The 23632-nt window shown below is 43.1% G+C and overlaps 1 protein-coding gene and 1 long non-coding RNA gene across 15 annotated transcripts in view; one reads left to right on the forward strand and one right to left on the reverse strand.

The window, feature by feature from the left end:
• Window positions 1-1292, reverse strand: part of LOC121916656 — a 30295-nt gene extending 29003 nt beyond the window's left edge. The window contains exons 1-2 of the long non-coding RNA XR_006100892.1: window positions 1173-1292; window positions 159-256 (exon numbers count right to left, since the gene is read on the reverse strand). This is a non-coding gene — a long non-coding RNA (uncharacterized LOC121916656). The remainder of the gene's footprint in view (window positions 1-158; window positions 257-1172) is intronic.
• A 103-nt stretch (window positions 1293-1395) lies between these two features.
• Window positions 1396-23632, forward strand: part of GNB1L (G protein subunit beta 1 like) — a 77028-nt gene continuing 54791 nt past the window's right edge. For 10 of the 14 annotated variants that reach the window (XM_042441969.1, XM_042441970.1, XM_042441972.1 and 7 more), the window contains exons 1-2: window positions 1396-1576; window positions 2629-2717. The gene's annotated coding sequence lies outside the window, so the exon portion shown is untranslated. Of the gene's footprint in view, window positions 1577-2377; window positions 2534-2628; window positions 2718-20660; window positions 21095-23632 lie in introns of those variants that run through there. The other 4 variants (XM_042441973.1, XM_042441968.1, XM_042441981.1 and 1 more) reach the window with 2 other exon arrangements.

Genomic DNA, 23632 nt, shown 5'->3' on the forward strand with positions numbered 1-23632 from the left:
ACACAACCAGGGTGACCAGAGGTCCTCCTTTTCCAGCACATGTCCTATATTTCCGGCGTCTCTCCAGAAGTTCCAAAATGCCCTCCATTTTGAGCATGACTAAGAAGCATGGATTTACATGTATATGTGTTTTGAGTTTCTATTTTGTAATGTCCTACCTTCTGCAGCATCTTGACCTCCTTTGTGGTTACGACATCTGGTCACCCTGGACAGAGAATTTTAACTGCCATGACTCCACCTTATGGAATCCTGAGACCTGTAAAAGCAAAAGCATACAAAGGCATGAAGTGAAGGATTCTTGAGCAATTCAGTATCCTAACAAAGGGGCCTGTGGCCTCACAAAGGACAGAGACGTACTGGGTTGCAAAGGAAGTATATTTTTTGTGGCAAATGGATGTTAAAGGACTTTCCCAGTAGCCACATGGCCAGAAGGCAGGGGTGCAAGCCTGCAAGTAATACCCCTGCTGGAGAGCCTAGCGTTCCTAGGCATTTGTGGGTCCTCCAGCATGACCACCTTCTGGCAGATGTTGACCATAGAGTTGCACTGGAGGACCTGGTACTGCCTAGAGAGGTGTTCCCTTAGGTAAAAAGAGTGCTTTTTTATGTGTGGTTTTCCACATGGAGATCCTTCACCCTGAACCCCAGCGAATGGGAAGGGATCGCTTGATAGTGAAGTTTACTTCTTGCTTTAAAAGAAACATTAAATAAGTCATACATTGACTAACATATATAAAGGCACACACAAAAAAAACATAACAGTACAGATACAACGCCACGTAACGTCCGTCATACGTAGTTATGCATCCATACATATACGTGAATTCAGACAAAAATCCACCAGTGATAACTTTCCTAGCCAACCAAAATGCACAGTAAATACTTGTTGCAAGATTGTGAAGCTCTATGGGCTTCTTCTTCTTCTTCTGGCAAGATGTTACAAACCAAACAGGAGGAGAATTAGAGCTGTTAGTCAGATGCCTGTATTTTGTTGTTTCTGTCCTTAGTGAAGGTGGCATGGCTGGCCCCTCTTCCTCTGGCCATGCACCAATTCAAGCCTATTGGCATCTCAACAAAGACTCCTCTTTGGCAAGCCAACATGGCTCCATCCCTTTCCATTCACTGTTCTCTCTCTCACCCCAAACTCCCACTCCCAGGATGCCATAGCAGAGCACCTTGGCGTTAAAGCGGGGCCAAACCCCATTCTTTAGCACTGCAGAGCTCGAGGCTTTCCTAAGCCCGCCCTTCAGAGCCATGCCTTCAATTGGCTCCCTTCGACGTGGAGCGTCTCCTCAGAAAGCGCGCCTAACGCTACTGCGCACGCGCGGCTCTCGGCCTGGGGAAGGAGGAGGAGGCGGGGCGCCTTTCTCACGTGACCCAAGCCGCCGCTTTGCTCGGCGCTCCTCGCGCTGACCTGGCCGTTGCCTGGAGGAAAGCGGCGGCGGCGCAGGCATGGCCTGTCGATCCCCGTTCGCTCGAACCCTTCTGCTGAGGCGGGAAGGGAGGCAAGTCTGAGGCGCCTTTTCCCTTCCTGTCCCTAAACCTAGTGGCTCCCTTGTCTTTCCCAGCTGCCGAGCAGGTAGACCTTCAACAGGGCCAGCCTTTCCTGGAAGGCTAGTCATGGGGAAAGAGGGTTTCCGGTTGGGAGGAACAGAACTGTTGGTTGTGAACTGCAACTGTTGGCTGGGCTGGTGAAGCCTGATGGGAGTTGTAGTCCATCAACGCCTGAAGGCTGGAGGAGGAGCCAACAGGGGTGGAGGGAGGCTTTACCTGATTTGCTTATAGCTTTCCTCTAGTTCCCCCCTCCCTTTAACACACTGGTCCCCTTTAAGGGAATTGTGGACTTCAACTCCCAGAAGTCTCAGCCCTGTTGACCAATAGGTTGGAATTCTGGGAGCTGAAGTCCAAAATCCCTTAAAGAGCACAGTCTGCGGACCACTGAGTCTATGGTCTCCAAAGGATGCCCTTTAAGGGACTTGTGGACTTCAGCTCCCAGAAGCCTCAGCCATATGGGCCAATAGTGAGGCATTCTGGGAGCTGAAGTCCCAAAGCTCTAAAAATGCTTTGACACATACACTTTTGAACAGGTGTCGCCCGTTGTTGTTGTTATTGTTATTTTATTTTCTTATATCCCGCCTTTCTCCCAACATCAGGACGCAAGGTGGTGAACAACACGTGTAAAACACTACAATTAAAAACAGTCTAAGAAGATTGAAATATAGAAATATCAATCATTAAAAAATTAAACAATTTTAATCTTCAGAGAATCTGTGGTTGGCATCTTCAGCAAAAGGGTCACACAGTATATATACCCCACTCTCTTCCATGCCAGTATTCTCTGAAGATGCCAGCCACGAATGCTGGCAGAACATCAGGAAGAAGCTCTTCTAGAACATGGCCACAGAGCCCCCAAAACCCACAAATAAGTATGGATGCGGCCCGTGAAAGCCTTCAACTTCACAGGTGACATTTTGTTTGTTGACAGTGAGTGGTTGCTGAATTTCTGACTGTCATTTGAAGGTCTAAAGAAGCACAGGTACACAGCCAGAAAAATAAGCAATTCAAACCTGTCAGAACTAGGAATGGTACTAAATGGATCAATTGCTAATAGTTAATTCCCTTTGTTTTTAGATGGCGCATGTCTTTCCTTGTGTTTTCCTATGAGAGGGAGAGAAAGGAAAAGGCCTCTTCTGGGGTAGTGTCTGCTGCCTACATCTTTTGTAAGTATTTGGGTTTAAAAGCAATTTGCAGGATTTAAACAAAATCTGCTTCTCAATAAGGGGTATTGTTTGAGGGCCAAACACACTGCAGAAAAGCATCCAGTTTGAGACCACTTTACAGTGGTACCTCGGGTTACGAAATTAATTCGTTCCGCCGCCGCTTTCGTAACCCGAAATCCTTCGTAAGCCGAAAAAGCCATAGGCGCTAATGGGGAAAAGCCGCGATTTCGTGTGAAATAGCGCCGAAAAGCACCAAAAATTTTTCGTAACCCGAAAAAACGTTCGTAAGCCGGAACAGTTTTTTTGAATGGATTTTTTTCGTAACCCGGAAATTTCGTAAGGCGGCGCATTCGTATCCCGAGGTACCACTGTAATTGCCTTGGCTCAATGTTAGGGAATTCTGTGAGCAGTATTGTGAGACATTTAGCCCTTCTCTGCCAGAGAACTCTGGTACCACAACAAGCTACAGTTCCCAGAATTCCCTAGCACTGAGCCAGGGCAGTTCAAGCGGTCTCGAACTGGATGATTTCTGCAGTGTGTTTTGACCCAGAGTCAATCAATTGTGTGTTACAGTTTGCCACTAAGCACTAAGTTATATGATTTCTTCAAAACACTGTGATCTTACTGTGTGGAGAAGATTTGAACTGCTATCATTGGAGTGCCAGAGGGCAATGTCTTTTCCTGGCATCTGGTAGTTGGTGATTTTTGTAATTGCTGTGATCACATCAACTTCCACCATTGATATTTAATCTCAGTAAACAATTGAATAGTGAACAGATGACCTACAACTTGTACAGTTTGGAGTAGTTTGAACTGGCTGATGGAAGGGGAGTTCTAATCAACTCTGGGTATTTTATTTTGAGACTGATCTAAAAGCAAATACAGGGCCCATACAGACATGCCAAAATAAATCTGATTCGGGTCACTTTGGAGGTATGCTGTTTAAGTGACACACGCATCTTAAGAGGCCATAAGTGGCACCAAAGCTGCGCTCCAGTCCTTAAGACTGGAGCATGGCTTTGGCACGGCTTCTGGCCTCTTAGGACGCATGCATCATTTAAACAGCATACCTCCAAAGTGACCCGAAGCAGCTTTATTTTGGCCTGTCTGTATGGGCCCACAGTTCCCCCTCCGATTGCGTGGACTTCAGATCTGCGGCCCTCGCTTACTCATGAGAAGCAAACAGAGGGGGTTTAAATGGAGGTTGCTCAAGGCGTGCACCTGCACCCGCTCGCAGGAACGCGCCCCCATTCAAGCCTATGGGACTTGAATATCTGCAAGTTTCCGGTTTTGCCGGGGGGGGGGGGACAGATCCCCACAAAAACAGAGGGCTGACTGTAGTTTTATTTTTTAAAATCTTTTCATTCATATTTTAAATATTTTTTTTAAAAAAGACAAAACATCAACCACATTACAATCACAAATCCTAACACTAATATTGACACAGTTACATTACTTCTTCCTTCTTTGTAGTTTCCGGCGGATTTCCAATGTTTTCTTTCTTTGGGCTAATCTTTTCTAAAAGTATGCTGGTTTCTCTTCAGATCGTATAAATCTTTCGCCTTTTACTAAAAGTAAATAGTTTTAAAGGCTTTTGCAGTTCATCGTTGCGTTGGTCTGTTTGTGCGAGTTCTTCGAAATGAAAACTGAATGCAATCCACCAACTCCAGGGTGGAGCTGCATATCATAGGCATCCAAAGTAAAAGAAGCTGTTTTAAATCCCATTGATTTCAGTGGAAGAATTAAGCATGGCCATTTACCACTCCCTGTGAAAACAATGGCTTTAAATGATTATGTTTGGCTTGGCTCTTGCTATATATATATAATCTGCACCGCATATTGATGAAATTACCATTTGGAGGGAAATTTGTTAAGAGCGGACTGGAGCGCAACACTTTTCTTAATATGCAACTAATTTGTTTGCTTGTCGGAACAAATTACGTTTCATTTCCCTCTGGATCCGTTCGACAAGATGATACCAAGATGACTGCTCACATCCACTGACCTCAAATTGTTTTGGGTCAACAGGTCAAAAATGAGTGAAAAGGCCAGAGTGTTGCATAGTCTGTATTACTAGGAAGGCCGCTGTAGCATTTTGGAATAGATGATGCAGTTTGAAGGGGTTTACCTAAACCTATTCCTTTGTTGTTTGTTGTGTGCTGTCAAGTTGGCATCAGTTTATGGAGGCCTTGTGAATGAGTGGCCTATATTTCAGAATGAGCAAGGTACATTAAAGACAAGATTTTGCTTACTCAAAAGGAGTGTGTAGCTGTTGTGTAAAGAATTTTAGGTAAGATAATCCACAGCAGCTTTTCACAACCTGGTGCCCTCAGTGTAAATGTGTTGGACTACAACATTAATCACTGCCACTAGCCACAGTGGCCAGGGTGATGGGGGTTAGAGTCTAACACTTCTGGAGAGCAGCAGGTTGGGGAAGGTTGATGTGTTCAGCTTAGAGAATGATCCATATACTGTAGAATCTGTTGTGTTCAATAATGTTGTTGAATGCTGTTATGCTGTTAGTCCTTACATCTGTGACTGTAGAAGACAGTTTTCCATCTAATGGGCCCATACAGACAGGCCAAAATAAAGCTGCTTCGGGTCAGTTTGGAGGTATGTTCTTTAAACGATGCATGCATCGTAAGAGTCCGGAAGCTGCTCCAAAGCCACGCTCCAGTGCTTAGGACTGGAGCATGGCTTTGCCATGGCTTCTGGACTCTTAGGACGCATGCATCATTTAAACAGCATGCCTCCAAAGTGTCCCAAAGCAGCTTTATTTTGGTCTGTCTGTATGCAGCCAAATAAAGCCCTAAATAGTATTCTTTAAAAATTGTGGCTTCTGTTTTCAGTTCTTATTGTTCCCTATTTGTCCCCAATGTCAGTAAAATGTCATAAAAATCGATTCAGATTTTAACGTTCGTATATCATTTTTAATATTTTTTAACGTTTACTGTTTTGAACTTTATACATTGTTAAATTGTTTTTAAGCGTTGTATTTTAAGTACTGTATTTGTAATGCTTTTGTATTGTTTTTGATTTGTATTGTTTTAATTTGTTGTTATCCACCTTGGGTCCCTATATTGGAAGAAAGGCAGGATATAAATAAGATGATGATCATGATGATGGTCAGCAGTTAAATTTAAGATTTCTTGTTCATCCCTCTTTCTCGGTGAGTAACACTGGATAAATTCAGCAGGTCTTATCTCTGAATCAACAGGCATGAGATTGTACTATCAGGAATTCATATTCTTGGAGCTTCACACCTGTGTGTACTTTCCCTGTCAGTAGGTGATATTAAACAAAGTAGTTCCTACTTCTGAGTAAATATGAGTAAATCTATTATCTGAGTATATGTGCGTAGGATTTTTTTATATGCTTCTTATGTGCTTCTCATGTATTCCCCCCCTAGAAAGATGTCCTTAAATATTTGACTGCACTGAAACGGGAATAAAATAAAATAATATCATATATCTAAAATTAAAAATTTTAGATACATATAATATTATTTTATTTTATTCCCGTGTGTATGATACAGATATATATCTAAAATATTTAAATACAGTCAAAACTTTATAAATGTGTCACTTACTACAATTTTATATTAAAAACCATACATTCATTATAAATAGATAAAGGAGTTAAGTAAGTTTGTGTGCAGTGAGGGAAAGTATTGTGTACATTTGAACTTTTATCCTAAATTTTGTTTTTTTATGGGCAAAATTGGAAACAATCCCCCCCCCCTCCGGCAACAACTTTTAAATTTATGGTATTTCAGGTTTAAAATCATTATTTTTCCCTATGGCTTTGAAATCTCTGGCAGTTTAAGGTTATAGACCTATAATATATTACCTGGGATTAAGCCCCACTGAATTCAATGAGACTTTCATCTTAGCAGACGTGAATAATGCTTCCATAAGGGTAGGCTGATGGCCACTGACTTCGATGGCTTTAAAAGGGTAGTAGTGACAAATGGATTTCACTCCCTACCTGTGTAGAATCATAAGAGTAGAGTGGATTGTTGGGCTTGTGTACTATACATGTACTGTGGACATATGGTTTACCATTGTGCTTAAAGAGGATGATGGACTAGAAGGGCCTTTCATATGTTCCAGCATTGCAACCAGGCTTGGAAATATACTTTTAAAAAGCAATACATTCCTGTTACTCATTATAGCAGTGGTACTCAAACCTTTTACCCTCCCCCCCCTTTACGTCTACATGTAGATGTAGTATAGGAATATTTTGTTTATTTAGTGTGCGTACTTCATTCACATGTTCATGTATATTCATATTTTAACATGTTATAAGGCAGTGATGGCGAACCCATGACATGCGTGGCAGAGGTGGCACCCAGAGCCCTCTCTGTGGGCACACATGCTGTCACCCTAGCACAGAGTTTGCCAGAGTTTCTTACTAGAAAGCCAGAGGGACGTGGCACTTTACAATAAATAAGTGGGGTCTGGGTTGCAGTTTCGGCACTTGGTCTGTAAAAGGTTCACCATCACTGTTATAAGGAAATCACATTCAAATTATAACAGTTCTATTTAAAGAAATTCAGTATTTAAGTCAATGCACTGTTTGAGAACCCCTGCATTATAGTCTTCAAAAAGTAACTCATGGCATGGGTCTGCTCCCCTGTCCGTATTTTCTTTTTTGCAAGGAAAAAGACCCTTTACAATGGATGAGCTTGGTGTAAAAACCTTCCACAAGCCTTTTCAAAACCAACAGTAACACCAATGAAGTAACTTTCTTCCTACTCATTGCATAGCTATTGCAATATAGGTACAGCTAATAATTTGTGACAAATAAGTGTGTTACTTTTAACTTACTAATTGCAAGTTTGGATTGCATTCCTCTTTAGTATGGGCTTTGAGTACCCAAAGGCAAGATGTAATCCAGATACCTTGTTGGTTGGTTTTTAGAAGCTTTCAGCAACACTTCCCCTTCCCATAGTTATATATTTGCTGCTATGTAACATTTGGGGGGGGGGCAAATGGTTAAATGGTTAAAAAGTATAATAATGAAAACCTTCCTAACTTATTCTTGCAACTGAAATAGACCAGTATATACAGATACTGGATATGTTTAGTAGGAGGACAGTTAATTCATGCAACATATTAATAAAATTGAAGGGCATTTTCTGTCCATAGCTATCTTTTTTAAAAGTAGCAGCACTATCCAGTCTCTGAAACCTTTTTGTTTTTTCATAACTTAATCATTGTCCCTCGCATGTTGTTAAAGATTACTAACCAGCCATTTTCCTGTTCTTTCTGTATAAATCATGAATTGTAGGTGCTGTTGTGTTTTCTCGTGTATTATATATATATTTTATTCCTTGGCGTGCATCTTTTTCCATAAGCTTATCCACAAAAGACCACGCAGATCCGTTCATTTGGCAACGTAAAAACGGTGAAGCAGTGAGCTGCAACAAATTGGCGTTCGTCAAGAAATTGAAACTGATTCTCAGGAACCCCTTTTCCAAGATGGATGGGTTTTGTCCATGTTTCAAGGAAACTCCAGTCTCAGATGCTTTAAAAAAAAAAGGGCAATGGTTAAACTTTTCTCCTTTCTCACTTTTTAAAAAACGATTACAGCATTGAGTGGAAATTTGCATAAATGTCAAATCTAAGCTAAATTTAATATATCTGGGTGGGGTTTGAGAGGGAGGGATGTTAACTTTGATCCAACTGCCTCAGATGGATGGATTTATAGTTTCTTTAATATTAAAAAATTTTGATCTACAAAAATGTGGTTGGCAGGGCAAACCAAGGGTTTCAAATTAACACAGGCTCAAAATCCATTGTTAAATCTTGAGCTGTTTTTAAAAATTATGTGTCTCTGGGGAGCAGTTGAAGCAATCTCCCTCCAAATAAGAAGAAAATTAATCTTTGCAGGGAAGAAATGCTGTTTGGCTGTTGCTGACTTAAGGACAAACTTCACTGGAATATACTTCAACCTTAAGAGGGGGGAGCACTGGGAAGTCAGAAATTCTAAAGGTACGTTTTAGGAAGAGGGGCATTAGACACTGCTTTCTGTGGTATCAGACTACTGAGCCATAGTACTTCACATTACCTACACCAAAGGTGCAAGCTACATGCCCCCCCCCCCCCCCAAAGGGGGGTTATTCTAGCCAGTGGAAGACAGGTCCTCAGCCCCCTGAATCTAGCTTACCCTTGGATTTACACTGACTGGCAGTGGCTTTCCCGGATTTCATCCAGGGGTGTCACCTAAAGTTGCCTGGAGATGCCAGGAATTGTACCTGGGACCTTCTGCATGCAAAGCAGGTGCTGTACCACTGAGCTATAGCTCTCTTCTGTTCTGAAGGCTTTAGATGTACATTGTTCTGATCTATCGTACATATTTATATTGTCATTTATGGTAGTACTCTACTGTATTTTATGGGGAAGGGCCATTGCTCCAAGGTAATGTTTTGTATAAAAAAAGTCTCGAGGGAAGGCGTTTTGAGGCAACCACTGCTAAAAAGAATGCCTTCAGTCTCCATTGAAAAGGATCCCTAATAGTAATGCTGAGACATTGGAAAGATGTCTGTGGTTGGCATAAACAGTACTAAGGTGAATGAATCGGTGATCTGACCAGTATCAGGCTGAATATTCATATGACCACAAGGCGTGAGTGAAATTATTCCAGGCTGGACACTGGTTATGGCCTGCGGCCTTCTGAAAGAAGGATAATTTTCTCTAATTCCTGATGTCACCTTTCCAGACACTGATATTCATGTTATATGAAGGTATATATACGCTGGGATCTAAAAAAGCCACACAGTAGCTCTGCGCACCTAAAAAAGTGCTTTGGATAGGCGCTTCTTGAAAACATGCCCTATTGATGAAGGAAGCTTTTGAAACCGAAGACAAGGTGTCTTCCAAAGCAGCCGAAAAGGTCTGCCATTTTTTAACCCAGCATCCTACTTGACTTGCCCAACCCCTTAGAATAGAATCTGCTTATGATATAAATGGGCCACTCTCACTGAAGCACTGAGATGTTCTCCGGTCAGGTGTTTGTAGCTCAGAAGTGGGGAGCATTTGGCCATCCAGCTTCTTTTGGATTACAGCTCCCTAAATTCTTTACTATATATGGTAGGTGGGACTTTGGGAGTTGTAGGCCAAAAGATCTGTGTTGGTCCTATGTGGCCAAAACACTTTCCCAGCTGATAAGCAACCACTGGTTTTGTTGCTTCTCTTCAAATGAAATTGAACTAGTGACTTGTTTTAGAAGTTGGAAATGCCCTGCAATGATCCTCAGTTAGGTTGTCTTAGGTCTTTTTTGTTCCCTGAGTAAAAAGACATTTTGTCATGCGTTTCAGTTTAAGGCCTAGAGCTTTCAAGTTAGGACAGCCCTCTCCTGTCGCTTCTGAGGTATACATTTTGTTGCGTACATTTTAATGATGTCAAATGGCTAATGTTGACTAAATAAATAAATAAATATCATGAAAATATGTTTGAGATACAAAGAAGATGAAGCCGGTTGCTCTCCAGGTAGTTTGCATGACAACTCCTGTCTGTCTCAATAGATTAGGATTCTGGGTGTTACTGTCAAAAACCGTCGAAGGGTCCCAGGTTACCTACCCCTTTAAGGGAAAAAAATGCTGCTTTAAAAATAGGAAAGAAGTTCCAAATGTAAGCAGCTGGAGCTCTTTCCCCAGTGGAACAGAGTGGTCTACAAAGGCTGATGGTAGAAAGAGTGACTGAAGTATTAAATGGAAGGCCAAACTATGGTTCTGTGTTGATTAGAAAGAAAATCCAAGTTGTAAAAATAAATGAGTTTGGTCCACTATTTTCCTTACTCATTTTTTTCCCTCCCAGGAGAAAATGTAGAACATAACCTGGGTTGTAAATCTGCTTTATAGTTCACATGAGAAAGGGTGGAGAAACTCCTTTTTTATGTAATCTTCCCAGAAACTGAATGGCACATAAGCTGGGATGCTCATCCAAAAATTCACAGCCAGATTAGGCTTTTCATTATTTTTCTAGAGTTCAGCAATATTTCACTTTGCATAGCCAGTGGCTGAGAAAAGTTTTGGTTGTTCCATGTTTCTAGATACAAAGATAAGAAAGTAGTAGTGGTTGCGTAGTGCAGATGGAGTGGGAAACATTTAGCCCTAAAGCCATTTTGGACTACAGCTCCCATAATCCCACACCATTAGTCATGATGGATAAGGCTGATGAGACTTGTGGGCCAAAATAACTGGTGAGCCCCACCTGTCTGTTAAACATATGCTTCTTTGTGTTGATAGACATATGCCAAACTACCTTGGCTACATATAGTGGTTTAGAACAGTCACATGGAAAGGAACTCAGCCATTGGTCTAAACTGGAATGGGAAACTGGAGGACCTCCATGTGCTGTTGGCTTCCAACTTCTATCAGCCTCAGCTAGCATGGCCAGTGGTTGGAGATGCTGGGATGTGCAGTCCAATAACATCTGCAGAGCCATAAGCTCTTTGTCACTGGTTTAGACAATTGATCTTCAGCTACTGGGCCATGAACCACAGCAAGGCTGCATGTAACCAAAACTGATCCTTACTAGCTGCTTTAAAGGTTCAGAGCAATTGCTAGGTAAACCATGAGATCTTTTCTGAGCCATTTTTGAATCTTTGTATATCTTGGTCAGAATTCTTATATTACTGAATCATCTCCCCTTCATCTATTATGATAGACTCTCCTGGGATAATTGGCTTTTTATTATTATTATTATTAGAGCATTCCTTCACTTTTGGGCCTGTAGTTCACACTCAGTCGTTTACCTTCAGGATGTTTCTGAGACAATATTTGGGCACTCCTGGTCTGGGCTATTTTTATGTCTCCCTAACCTCTATTCACCTAAACAAGGATTCAGAAATTAAAAATTAAGCCGTAGCATTGAAACTGTAGACAGAAACTGACTGTGCATACGAGGAATTAGGTATAAAAAAAAATACAAGGATGTGGTTTTTTAAAAGGCATTTTCTAGTGCAGATCTGGTGACATCTTGGTATAAAGAGCTTGCAGTCTAATTTGATGGCAGAGATGACCAAGGGTGAATACAAAGAGCACAGAAGGGCACCAGCCATTTTAAAAGAAATTTACTTGCAATTTACAAGTTGTTTTAACAACCAGGTTACAGTAAGCAGAATTACTTTTGGAACTACTTGAAATAGGTAAGCTGTTTTTAGTTGAATGAACAGAACCCTACTACGCTCATTAATAGTAGACAGACTTTGAAAGGTTACTTTTTTAGACAGAATTCCTTTGCCGTCCTGATCAGTGGATATGCTGACTGTGAGATTCTGGCAGTTGTAAATAATTTTTCCAATCCCTGGCGGTAGGGCAGGATGAAACTATGAATAACTTGTTATAAACCAGCCGCAAGTGGTTGGGTCTGAAGCAAGTTAGCTGAGTCCAGGTCTCATGGACCAGAGTATGAAAGTTACCTTTTTGGGGCAACTGTTCCCAGAATCTGACAGCCAGCATTGCCGTTGGCAGTTGGCATCAATGAGACTGCAGTCATGAGTAGCTTGTTGCATTAATCTTACTGGGAGCTTTGTCTGGTTCCAGCCCAAGATTTCCCACATCAGCTTTCCTCAATCTGTTACTCTCCAAGGGTTTGGATATACCATACCATAATAATTTCCCATTGGCCATTTTAGTGGGGATGATGGGAGTGATAGTCCAAAATGTTTGCAGGGTATTAAGTTGGGAAGGCTGTTCAGAGGCCAGAAGCAGCCAAGGAAGAATCAGTGGGTAGGAAGGGGATGCTTAGTCCTTTCTCTTGTCTAACAGGTCTTTCCTATTGATCCTGCAGCTCATTTTTAACCCATTCTTTCCCTAACTAGCTTGAAAACTAGACATAAGCCGGGAAACTGGAGACTATGTGTAGAATGCAGAGGAGAAATAGGAGGTGTGTATGTATATCACCTGCCTGCTATTTCTTCCCAACAGATGCCGCACCCCATATGTGCCCTATCTCAGCATACATAGGCTTTGGGAACATACATTGTTCCACCCTCAGAGCTTAAATCCAGAGGCTTATTATTCAGTGTGCATATCTCAAGATTTTCCTTTAAGATACTTGAAGCAATTTATTTTTATGACTCAGAGATATGATGAAGGTGGATCCGGTCTTTGGCTTTGCACTTCTGTTTGCAACCTTGAGCCTGTAGAATGAAATCGGCAGCTTTTTGGGTGTCCTCTGAGCTGCAGCAGGCATTGTGCCTGTTTATGCATCTGTTACTTTGGCTCTTTCTCTGAATGGTATGCTTTCCTGTCTAGGGAACTGAATAAACCTAGAAAACATGAATTCCCAACAATGGAACTTTTTGACAAAATGCAGTCTTTAGAGAAGTGTGTCTGAAATCTTAATCTAGCAATAAGATGTATGTCAGTATCTGATGTTCTTGCGTAGTGGGTGGAAGAATTAATTGTTCTTTAATTGCAGTGGTGTGATAGGGCTTGGCTGTTTATGCACTCTCTGATGTGCTATGTTACAGGTAATCTAGAGGTGCAGAGATGCTTCTTTGTTTGTTCCTAATAAAATGTGACAGTGTTACAAAGGGCACATCACCAACTAGTTAAGCTGGTATTTTAGGATTGCTCAGATGTATACGATCTTCCTGGTTGCGGCTCCGTGGTCCTTGGGATTCTGTTCTGTTGAGCCTATGTTTGAGAAAAGAAAGGCAGCCAGTTTAGCTGTCCTCACTATGCCCACAATGGAACTCTTCCACGGCTATTTTTTTCTTCCCCTACATGTCTCAGCAGAGGGCAAGACAAAGAACAGAACTTCCTCCAAAGATCTCAAAACCCCGCCAGTCTCTTCTGGAGAAAATGGCCCAGTTGCTAAATCCAGTTACTAGGGCCAGCAAAAATAGACCCATTGAATAGTAAGTCAGCACTTATGTAAATCCCATTGGTTCAATGGGCCTACTCAAGTTGGGACTGGCAGTTGGATTTGTTGTTGTTGTTGTTGTTGTTGTTAACTTCCTTCAAGTTGGCCTCAACTCATGGTGACCCCATGAATGAGACATCTCCAAGTCCTTCTGTCCTCAACTGTTCTGCCCAGGTCCCGAGGACTCAGGGCCATGGCCTCCTCGACTGAGTCTATCCATCTGGTATGCAGTCTCCCTCTCTTTCTACTGCACGTTTTCTAGCATTTATTGTCTTTTTCCCATTGTTTAGTGCATGGGTTTTTGGGTTTGTTTTTTTTACTAGAGATATCAGTAGGAATGGGAGAGAAGTGTGTTTATATACTGTACAGTTTAATGCCAGTTCACAAGATTTCACACACTTTTGAACCAAAGTGAAGTCAAAGGCTTTCATGGCTGGCATCCATAGTTTTTTATGGGTTTTTCAGGCTATGTGGCCATGTTCTAGAAGATTTTCTTCCTGACGTTTCGCCAGCATCTGTGGTTGGCATCTTCAGAGAATGCTGGCATGGAAAAAAGTGGGTATGGACAGGTTGCTTACCTGTAACGGTATTACTTCGAGTGGTCATCTGTGAATACATATAAATGGGTTGTACTGCGCCTGCGCAGTGCTGTTCAGAAACTTCTAGAATCACTGGGCAAAGTTAACTTTGCAAGTTTTAGCAACTTTTTGGTGGTAACTCCGCCCATCCCTTATAAAGCCCCTGCTTTCCCGCTCTTTCCCCAGTTCCGCAATTGACGCCATGTACACGACATGAGAATGAGCCAATGAAGAGCAGGACACTGAGAGGAGGACGGGCAAGATTTGTATGTATTCGCTGATGACCACTCGAAGAAATACCGTTACAGATAAGCAACCTGTCCTCCTTCTTCGTGGTCTCTGCTAATCATACAAATGGGTTGAGACTGACAAGCTTAGGTCAGTGGCGTGGGGAGTGTCATGAATCCCAAGCAAGGTTCAAACAAGTGTGTTTATTTTTACAATAAATTTTTTTGAACCAAAGAACTGTGTCAGTCATTTCTGGTACCTCAATAAATAGCACTTAACCTGTGCAAGAGATAAGGCACATAAACAACACATCAGGTAAGGCAAGACCTATGTAAACCATCAGAATGTTGTAAACAAGACACATTTGGTAAAAACATTCTCCTGAGGACATGTTAACCAAATGAAATGTAAACATTTGAAATAAACACATGGAATCACAGTACAATCAATGTAACCCTGAGACCAACACTGCCCTTGCAAAGGCCGCATCCCATTTGGCCCTGGTGTCCAGCCTATAGTGCTTGATGAAAGTCAATGGCTGGGACCAAACAGTGGCTTTACAAACATCCTCCAAGGGACCCCAGTCAAGAATGTGGAGGATGTCGCTACCGCCCTAGTTGCATGGGACCGAACCCTGGTCGGGAGAGGTCTGCCCAAGAGTTTATAGCAGAGGTGGATGGTACCAGCCACCCATTTGGAAAACCTCTGCGCAGTCACAGGCAGTCCCTTCTTCGGTTCCGAGTAGCATTGGAAAAGTCTCTCGGAACAGCTTGAACCCGCAGTTCTGTCTAAGCAGAAGGCCAAAGCCCTCCGAACGTCCAAGGTGTGCAGACTGCGTTCAACCTCAGTGGTCGAGTTCGAGGCCAGGGTAGGCAGGACAATGTCTTGACACATAGGAAAGGCAGACACCACCTTAGGCAAGAAGGTAATGTTGGTATGGAGGACAACCTTGTCCCTATGGAACCTAAGGAAGGGTTGGTCCCTCCGTAAAGCACAGAGTTTGCATGCACGGCTGGCATAAGTGATGGCCACAAGGAAAGCTGTTTTCCAAGTCAATAGTCTCAAGTCCTTTGTGGCCATGGGTTCAAAGGACTTGGATTGTAGGGCAGACAACACAGCGTCCAGGCTCCAAGTCGGGGCTGGTACCAAGGCCGGAGGGTGAAGGTTGCAACAACCTTTCAGGAAACTCTTCACAAGAGGGTTTGCCATCAAACTGGAAATGGGAACAGATGGCAGAAAGGTAGCACTTAATGGATGTGTCCAAAAGTGCCATCAGGAACTCCAGCATCACTAGAATCGTCACTTGTGCTGGAGAGAGGCCTCTGTCATAGAGGAACAAAAGGAACTTCTTCCATTTGGAAGCGTAGGACTTTTGGGTAGCCAGTCTCTGGGCAGCCAAGATGACCATCCGAACCGAGGGAGGTAGTGAGGCTAGGGACAGAGCCTCCAAGCCTACAGTGGCAAGCCATTGATGTCCGGATGTCGAACCTGGTCATCCTGGAGAGTCAGGAGGTCAGGACAGAGCTCGAGGCGTAGGAAGTCTCTCCTGGAGAGGTGAAGCAGGGATGGGAACCACGGCTGCCTCGGCCACCAAGGAGTGATCAGGATGGCATTCAAGCGGTCCGCTGTCATCTTGGACACCACCCTGGTGATCAATGGGAACGGAGGGAAGGCGTAGAACATCTCTCCTGACCAGGCAAAGCCGAACGTGTCTCCGAGGGAATTCTCACTGCGCGCTCGGGAGCAGAACTGGGGACAGTGGCTGTCACGAGCAGTCGCGAAGAGGTCGATCCGGGGAGTTCCCCACCGACAGAAGAGGTCGCTGACTGTCTCGGGATGGAGCCTCCACTCGTGACAGATGGTGGAAGATCTGCTGATCTGGTCGGCCAATTCGTTTTCTTCTCCTGGCAAGTGTATTGCTTGGAGGATAATCTTCCTGGGGATGCACCAGTCCCAGATCCGTAGCGTGATGTCCAGCAAGGTTCGGGACCTGGTGCCTCCCTGATTGTTCAGGTAGTACATGACAGTGGTGTTGTCTGTCAGTAGCTGAACCACCCTGCCGCAGAGGCTGGATTCGAACGCCCTCAAGGCCTTTTCCACGGCGAGCATCTCGAGGGCGTTGATGTGGAGAGACTGCTCGCTCGGGGACCACTTGTCCTTGACTAGGAGGCCGGGCATGTGGGCGCCCCAAGGGAGTGGGCGGCCGGCCTCAGGATGGTGAGCCACTTGGACGGCTGGTCCTCCATCGCATCGAAAACGGACAGGAACCATGACTGGAGCGGCTGGGACCGGAGCCTCGCCCATGGGGTGATGAACGTTGTCGAAGCCATATGTCCTAAGGCTACTTGGACATCTCTGGCCTTCACCCGTCTGTGTGCAAAGCAGGTCCTGAGAGAGGCGCAGAGAGACAGGAAACGGTCCGGAGGGAGATAGGCAATAGGCACCATCTTCGGAGTCAAAGATGGTGCCTATGAACTTGATCTGCCTGGATGGAGTGAGGTGAGACTTCTCCAGGTTGACTACGAGTCCTAGGGATGATAGGAGTGCCAAAGCGAACTCGACATCTCTTCAGAGCTCTTCCACGGATGGGGCAGCAAAGAGCCAATGGTCCAGGTAGGGGAAGACTCTGGAGCTGTGCTGGTGAAGATATGCAATCACTGGAGCCATGCACTTGGTGAAGACCCTGGGAGCTGTGGAAAGGTCAAAGGGAAGAACATTGTAGTGGTACATGTCGGGGCCAATGGCGAAGGTAACGAATTTTTGGTGATTCTCTCGAATCCCCACATGGAAATAAGCGTCCTTCAGATTGATGGTCGCGAACCAGAGTCCCTGGTGCAGCAAGAGAAGGATGGAAGCAAGGGTTACCATACGGAACCGACGGTAAAACAAAAAAAAATTAAGGGACCGTAGATCTAGGATCGGCCTTATGCCCCCATCAGTCTTGGGTACTGTGAAGTATCTGGAGAAGAAACGTCTGGGGGCTTTTTCAGAGTCAATGGGCGAGATGGCACCCTTGGATAAGAGTGAGCATACTTCATCGAGAAGGGTGTCTGAGCCGATGGTGGAAACAACAGCTTCAGTTGGTGGGAGCTCCTCGAACTCGAGAGCATAACCCCTACAGACAATGTCTAAGACCCACGAGTCGGAGATGACAGAGGCCTAGGTGTTATAGAAGGGCCTAAGTCTATTCAAAAAGGTGGTGGGAGGCAGGATAAAGCACGCAGGAACCATTCAGGACCTCTTCTTGCCCTGGTCAGTATCTTGGCGGCGTTTTTTGCAGTACCGAGCAGGGGCCTGGCGCCGGCCAGAGGAGGAGGAAGAACCAAAACTGTCATTCTTCAAAAGGTGCGCTATTCCAATTTTTGCCATGGAATTCTCCAGTCAAAAATGGGTGTGTAAGTGGAAAGAGCACAGATCAGGGAAAGTAACATTCAAAAGGTTCTAGGAAACACATTTGCAAAAAGTGTGTGTATTAGACAAAATTGCATATAAAAATTACCTAGTAGAGGAGATGTGCTAAAAATGCATACAGATTTTTATGTGAACTTAAAACACGAATCCAGAGGTTTAGAATGAACCAAAGGTAGTGGCAGAAACCAAAACCCGCAGATTTCTTCGCCTCTGGATGTCAGGGATAGAGCCTGTGATTTTCTGCATGCTCACCAAATGGTCAAGTGTCACCGTAAGCCAGGCATCGCTGGTTCAGGATCTGTGGGTTCCTGATACAGCCTATTCATTTTTGTGTTCATCTGTGAAGCATCAATAGAAACATTTTCTGCAAATCAAATGTGATCATACTGTGATAATACAACAAGCCTGTTACAGCAAACAACAATTTTAGTTAAATTAATAAAGTTTTTTTTAAAAGAAAAAGAGGCTTTGGGGCCCCTTTTGCTCTATAACGTTACAGTGCTATGATTTCACTTTAATTGCCTTGGCAACGTCCTGTGAACTATTGGGATTTGCAGTTTATGCAGGAGTATTCAGAATACAGTTGGCTCTCCACATTTGTGGCTTTGGCCTTCGCAGGTTTGATTATTTGTGGTTTTGATAAATATGTCCTCCCTAACAGTCTCTGGGTCCTCCAGCACAACTCTGCCAGAAGTTGACCATAGAGTTGTGCTGGAGAGCCTAAAAGTTCCTAGAAAAAACCCTTCTCTATGGATTTGTAGGTCCTCCCAACATGATTCTATGATCAACCTCTGGCAGGTGCTGACCATAGAGTTACACTGGAGGGCCTGGGGATTCCTGGAGAGGAGAGGTGTCCTCTTTCGGTAAAAAGAATATAGTTTTTTTATTTGTGGTTTTTCCACATTCTCGGGGGTCCTTCATACCTGACTCCAGTGAAAGTGGAGGGACCAATGTACTCAGGTAAGAGAGCTCTAGAGCTATACCAAACTACAGATTTTAGGATTCCATTGTAGGTAGGCACACCCTTTGAAGCTGATCTCAGTTGCTAGTCAGGTATATATGGGAAGTGCAAAATACAAAATAGAGTTCAAGCAAATAGGGGGTTGGACTGGATGGCCCTTGTGGTCCCTTCTAACCCTATGATTCTATGAAATGTTGTCATGGCATTTGAAATGGAATAATAGCACTGTACAGTCGCCCCTTCTTATACACGGATTTGTTATACACGGATTCAAGCATACACGGTTCAAAAAAAGTATAAATTTCAAATATCAAACCTTGATTTTCCATTTTTTATAACGGACACCATTTTGCTATCTCATTATATTTAATGAGACTTGAGCATACACGGATTTTGTTATACACGGGGGATCTTGGAACCAAACCCCAGCGTATAACAAGGGTTCACTGTAATTGCATAGTGTGAAAGGGCCCTTGGAATTAGCATGTGTAAGAAACGTACAGATTAGCTATTCTTTCAAGCTGTTGTTTTAACTAGTAGTTATGGGGTGTTACCTTGGAGGACTTGGGTTCAGCCGTCTGATTCTCTCTTCCACCCTTCACCCCAGTTTCCTTTTCATTTGTGACATCATGCGACTGGTTGAGAACTCTGAAATTGCAAGTGTCATGACAGCCACCGTGGAATAAGTGGACTGCCTCAGGCCAATTATATATTTGCGGTAGTGATGTTGCTTTTAGTTGAAACTGGAGAAGTCCCTTCTTTTAACAATGGAAGGAATTGATGGTTTCCTTTTCCATTTAGGCATAGAAAAAGTTTTCTATCAAACGGTTGGAAACCTTCTCTTGCATTTGTGTCGGTTGGGTTCAGCTCTCCCATAAATGGCTCTGCTTTTCTGGCTTGGGGAATGCTTCTTTTGGTTTATTACTTGCATTGACTTATTCTTCTAGCAGATTTCTGGAAAATAGTAGAGATTTAATGAGATTAACACATTGGAATGGGTAGACTTGTACAAACCCATGTTTGAAACTCTTGAGATTTATTAGTGGGGCGGATGTGGGTGAAAAAGGATTGTGTGTGTCTGTTTTTTTCTTTTCTTTTTTCCCTCTGTGTTGCATCAGCTCTTTAAATTTACTGTAATTAGCAATTATTAAAATTAGTTGATAAGTTAATTAGGATTCTCCCTGTAGCAATGAACGGCTCGGCACAGAGTCTTGGCACTCATGTGCAGGTTCAGTTGGAAGGCAGCATCTGAACCAAATGTTTGTGGGCTCTTCCCTTAGCTGTGAGCCAAAAAAGCACTAGATGACGCATGACAGAGGCAGGAGCTTGGGAGTATTGTATTTTCAAATAATACTCCCAAAATCCTCCAGGGGAGGATTCAGGTAACTGTGACCCAAAAACAACTTTTCTAGGCTTTGGGCAGGTGTGGGATTACTTTTTGTTTTACTAGAATCCTGAGAGCTACCAGCCAGAGCCAGACACAAAATGATGGCTTGGGGGCAGAGTCCATTATTTTATTACTTCCATGCATTGCCATAGATCAAGATTTGGGACACATTGTTTTAAATATGACCAGGAGAGCTGAACAAAACCCAAAGCAGCCAATTAATACTCCTGTTTTATAGATGATGAATACTGAATTCAAGAGGGAAGGAATAAGCATGGCAGAAGGGGTGGTTTTTGTCTTGCTCTTACTAGAGTTAGAAAGCCTTGGTGATTGACTGCGTAATTCCAAAATAAATCTAGCATGTAGATCCTAATCACTTTTTTGCCCAGAGCTTGGAAAATAGACTTTTTGGACTGGTCAGGCTGGCTGGGCATTCTGGGAGCTGTGGTCCCAAAAGGCAGCATTACCAGTCTCTGATTCTGCTCTCTTCTGTCATGACAGGGAGGACTCTGTGGCCTTTTGAGGTGGCACTACAGATGAAGGAAAAAGAGACAGTAATGTGGGCTGTGCCCTGACCAAGTGGAGGACAAATGAGACAGTCCAGAAAGATGACATTCTGGTACCTGGATGTGTTCATTGTGCAGATGAAACAGAACTGGCACAATCTGCTCTCACAGGCCAATGCTGGCTACGATTATGGCTGCACCGATTTGTAACTCTCCAGGATATTTTGCTACCTGAGAGTGAAGAAGAAGAAGGCCTCCCCTTCCATTTTATGTACATTAGCTGACTGGACTGGCAATTGAATCTTTCTCCAGTCTTGATGATGGGACAGCATCATTCACTACAACAGACTGATGTAAAGGGCACAGGGCAGCTTGCTGCCACCTAACAACATCTGCACCCTGAGACAACCACCTGAGTTTGCATTCATGGTAGGAGCAGCCCTGTCTTCTATACCAATGTGTGCACTAAGAATATTTTTTGAAAAAGACATCACCCGCGGGCCAAATAGGAATGTGAATTTGGCATGGGCAGCTGTGCTACAAAAATATAGAACCTGCCCTAAAAAACCAGAAGGGTACCCTTGCCCTTTTCTGCTTGCATCATGGGGTGATGAGCTCTGTACTGTTGTTGGGCAGATACTTCTGTAATGTCCAGAATTGCAAATGGGAATAAAGTGCAATTGACGTTTTCAGGCTGTCATTATAATTGAATTCATCATGTGAAGTTGAAGGCTTTCATGGTTGGCATCCATAGTTTTTCGTGGATTTTTTGGGCTATGTGGCCATGTTCTAGAAGTGTCTGTTCCTGACGTTTCACCAGCATCTGTGGCTGGCATCTTCAGAGAATGCTGGCACAGAAGAGAGTAGGGAGGGTGTGTGTGTGTGTGTGTGTGTGTGTGTGTGTGTGTGTATACACTGTGTGATCCTGGGTAAAGAGGAGTGACTCCCATGTTAATCTGGATCACACAGTATATATATATATATATATACCCACTCTCTTCTATGCCAGCATTCTCTGAAGATGCCAGCCACAGATGCTGGTGAAACGTCAGGAATAATAAACTCTTCTAGAACATGGCCACGTAGCCCAAAAAAACCACAAAAAACAATGTTTCATCTTGTTCCACATGGCAAGATGGGGAAATCAGATGTTTCTATTGTCACCTATACGTTGGGTGGTAGGTTATTTCACCTTATTATTTAAATGTGGATTTTTCTTAAGTAATGTTTCTCTTCTGCTCAGGCTAGTGCCAGTGACAATGTGACTTTTCTTTTGTGCCAGTATTATGTGGTAGTGAGTGTGGGTCCTTAATGTTACCCGGAGAGGAATTGCGGGCAGCAGCATAAAGAGATGGAGTTGGAGCACCACTGAGGCAGGCTTCTGAAAGAGAACAATATGGGCCAATTCAAAGAAAGTGCCATGTTGATCTGTTTTATCATAAATTGACATAATGGAATCCAGTAGCACCTTTGAGATTAATTCTGGGAAGATGTTTCTAGCATAAGCTTTTGTGGACCGAGTCCACATCATCGGATACCAGAATTCTTCTTTGGAGTCTGTCTTCAAGGGCTTGACTCCATGCATCTGGTGAAGTGGATTGAGACCAGGAAAATTTATGCTAGAAATGACTTATCTGTGTCATTATCTGTGGGCTCAGGATCTACAAATTTAACCAACCGCAGGCTATAAATAAATAAAATGACGGTGCCACTGCCTGGCTGTGGTGCCTTTACCCATTAGTGTAGCAATATTTTTCCCCCAGATCAAGGCTAGTGAATATGCAAAGGGGTTTGCAATTAATAAGGCTGATGTTATATGCCTGATGTTGAATTGTTCCCGGGTACCCTGTCTTACTGAATTACAGGAATGTTTCATTTTTATTGTATTTTGTTTCTTCGTCTTCTGCCAAAAACCATAACAAAATCCAAAAGCCCCAAACATGCCTAGGAGCAATAGCTAAGGCCTGGGGTTCAAGCAGGTCTTCAACACTGCTTAGTAGATATTTGTAATGAAATCATACAGACACATTCCATACTAGGACCCTCTAGGGGATTACAAATTGTAGCAGAACCAGCAAAATGCTGAAAAGGTTTAGTCCACAAAACCCAGCCAAGTTTTATAAAGGCTCTTTTTTTTTTACAGTGATGGTTTCTACAAAGGCAGTTAACTATAAACTATACATTTAATGAATAAAATATCCAATTTACCTTTTTGAAAAAGAGTTATTTTGCCAAATCTTACACACATGCCGATAAGCAGAGAGCCAGAGTTTAATTTCTCTGAACTAGATGTTTTTCTCAAAGCATCCTCCCATAACCTGTTGACCTTCGGTTGTATTGGATTGCAGCTACCATTATCCCCAGCCATGTTGGGGAAGATTGCTTGAAAACATTCAAAGAAGAGTCCTATGGAACAGGTGTGGAAACCTTTGGCCCTCCAGATATTTTGACTTCAACTCCCAGAAGCCCCAGCCAGTGTGACCAATGGAAAGGAATTGTGGGAGCTGTACTTCGAAACACATGGATAGCCAGAAGTTCCCCAAATCTGCTGCAAAGAACTAGCACAAATGTTAGCGTGTTTGGATAGTGTGCAAATGCACAGTGAGCCCCTGTACTATTTAGGGTTTTACTCCTAAGCGTATCTACCTAGAAGTTAGCTCCACTGAGATTCCAGGTAAATGAATATAGGATTTCAGCCTTTCTTTCCACTGATAAGCAAATAAGATTTAAGTTCTTGCTTACCTTGCTATGTTGATTTCTCATAGTTCAAAGCTTTAAGTTACTTCGACTGTATCTAACCCATTGTCTAGAGGGGGAAAAGCATTTTCAGATATGAGTTTTGAACATTGATGTTAAAAAAAAAACCACAACCTTTCCTAACCTCATCTGTGAAGAATGTATTAGGAGATCTCATATACTTGGCATAGAGTACTGCTATAAGCCCTGTATATAAAAAATTTATGTGTT

This window comes from Sceloporus undulatus, chromosome 10 (genome assembly GCF_019175285.1).
Source record: "Sceloporus undulatus isolate JIND9_A2432 ecotype Alabama chromosome 10, SceUnd_v1.1, whole genome shotgun sequence".
NCBI classification, from domain to species: domain Eukaryota; kingdom Metazoa; phylum Chordata; class Lepidosauria; order Squamata; family Phrynosomatidae; genus Sceloporus; species Sceloporus undulatus.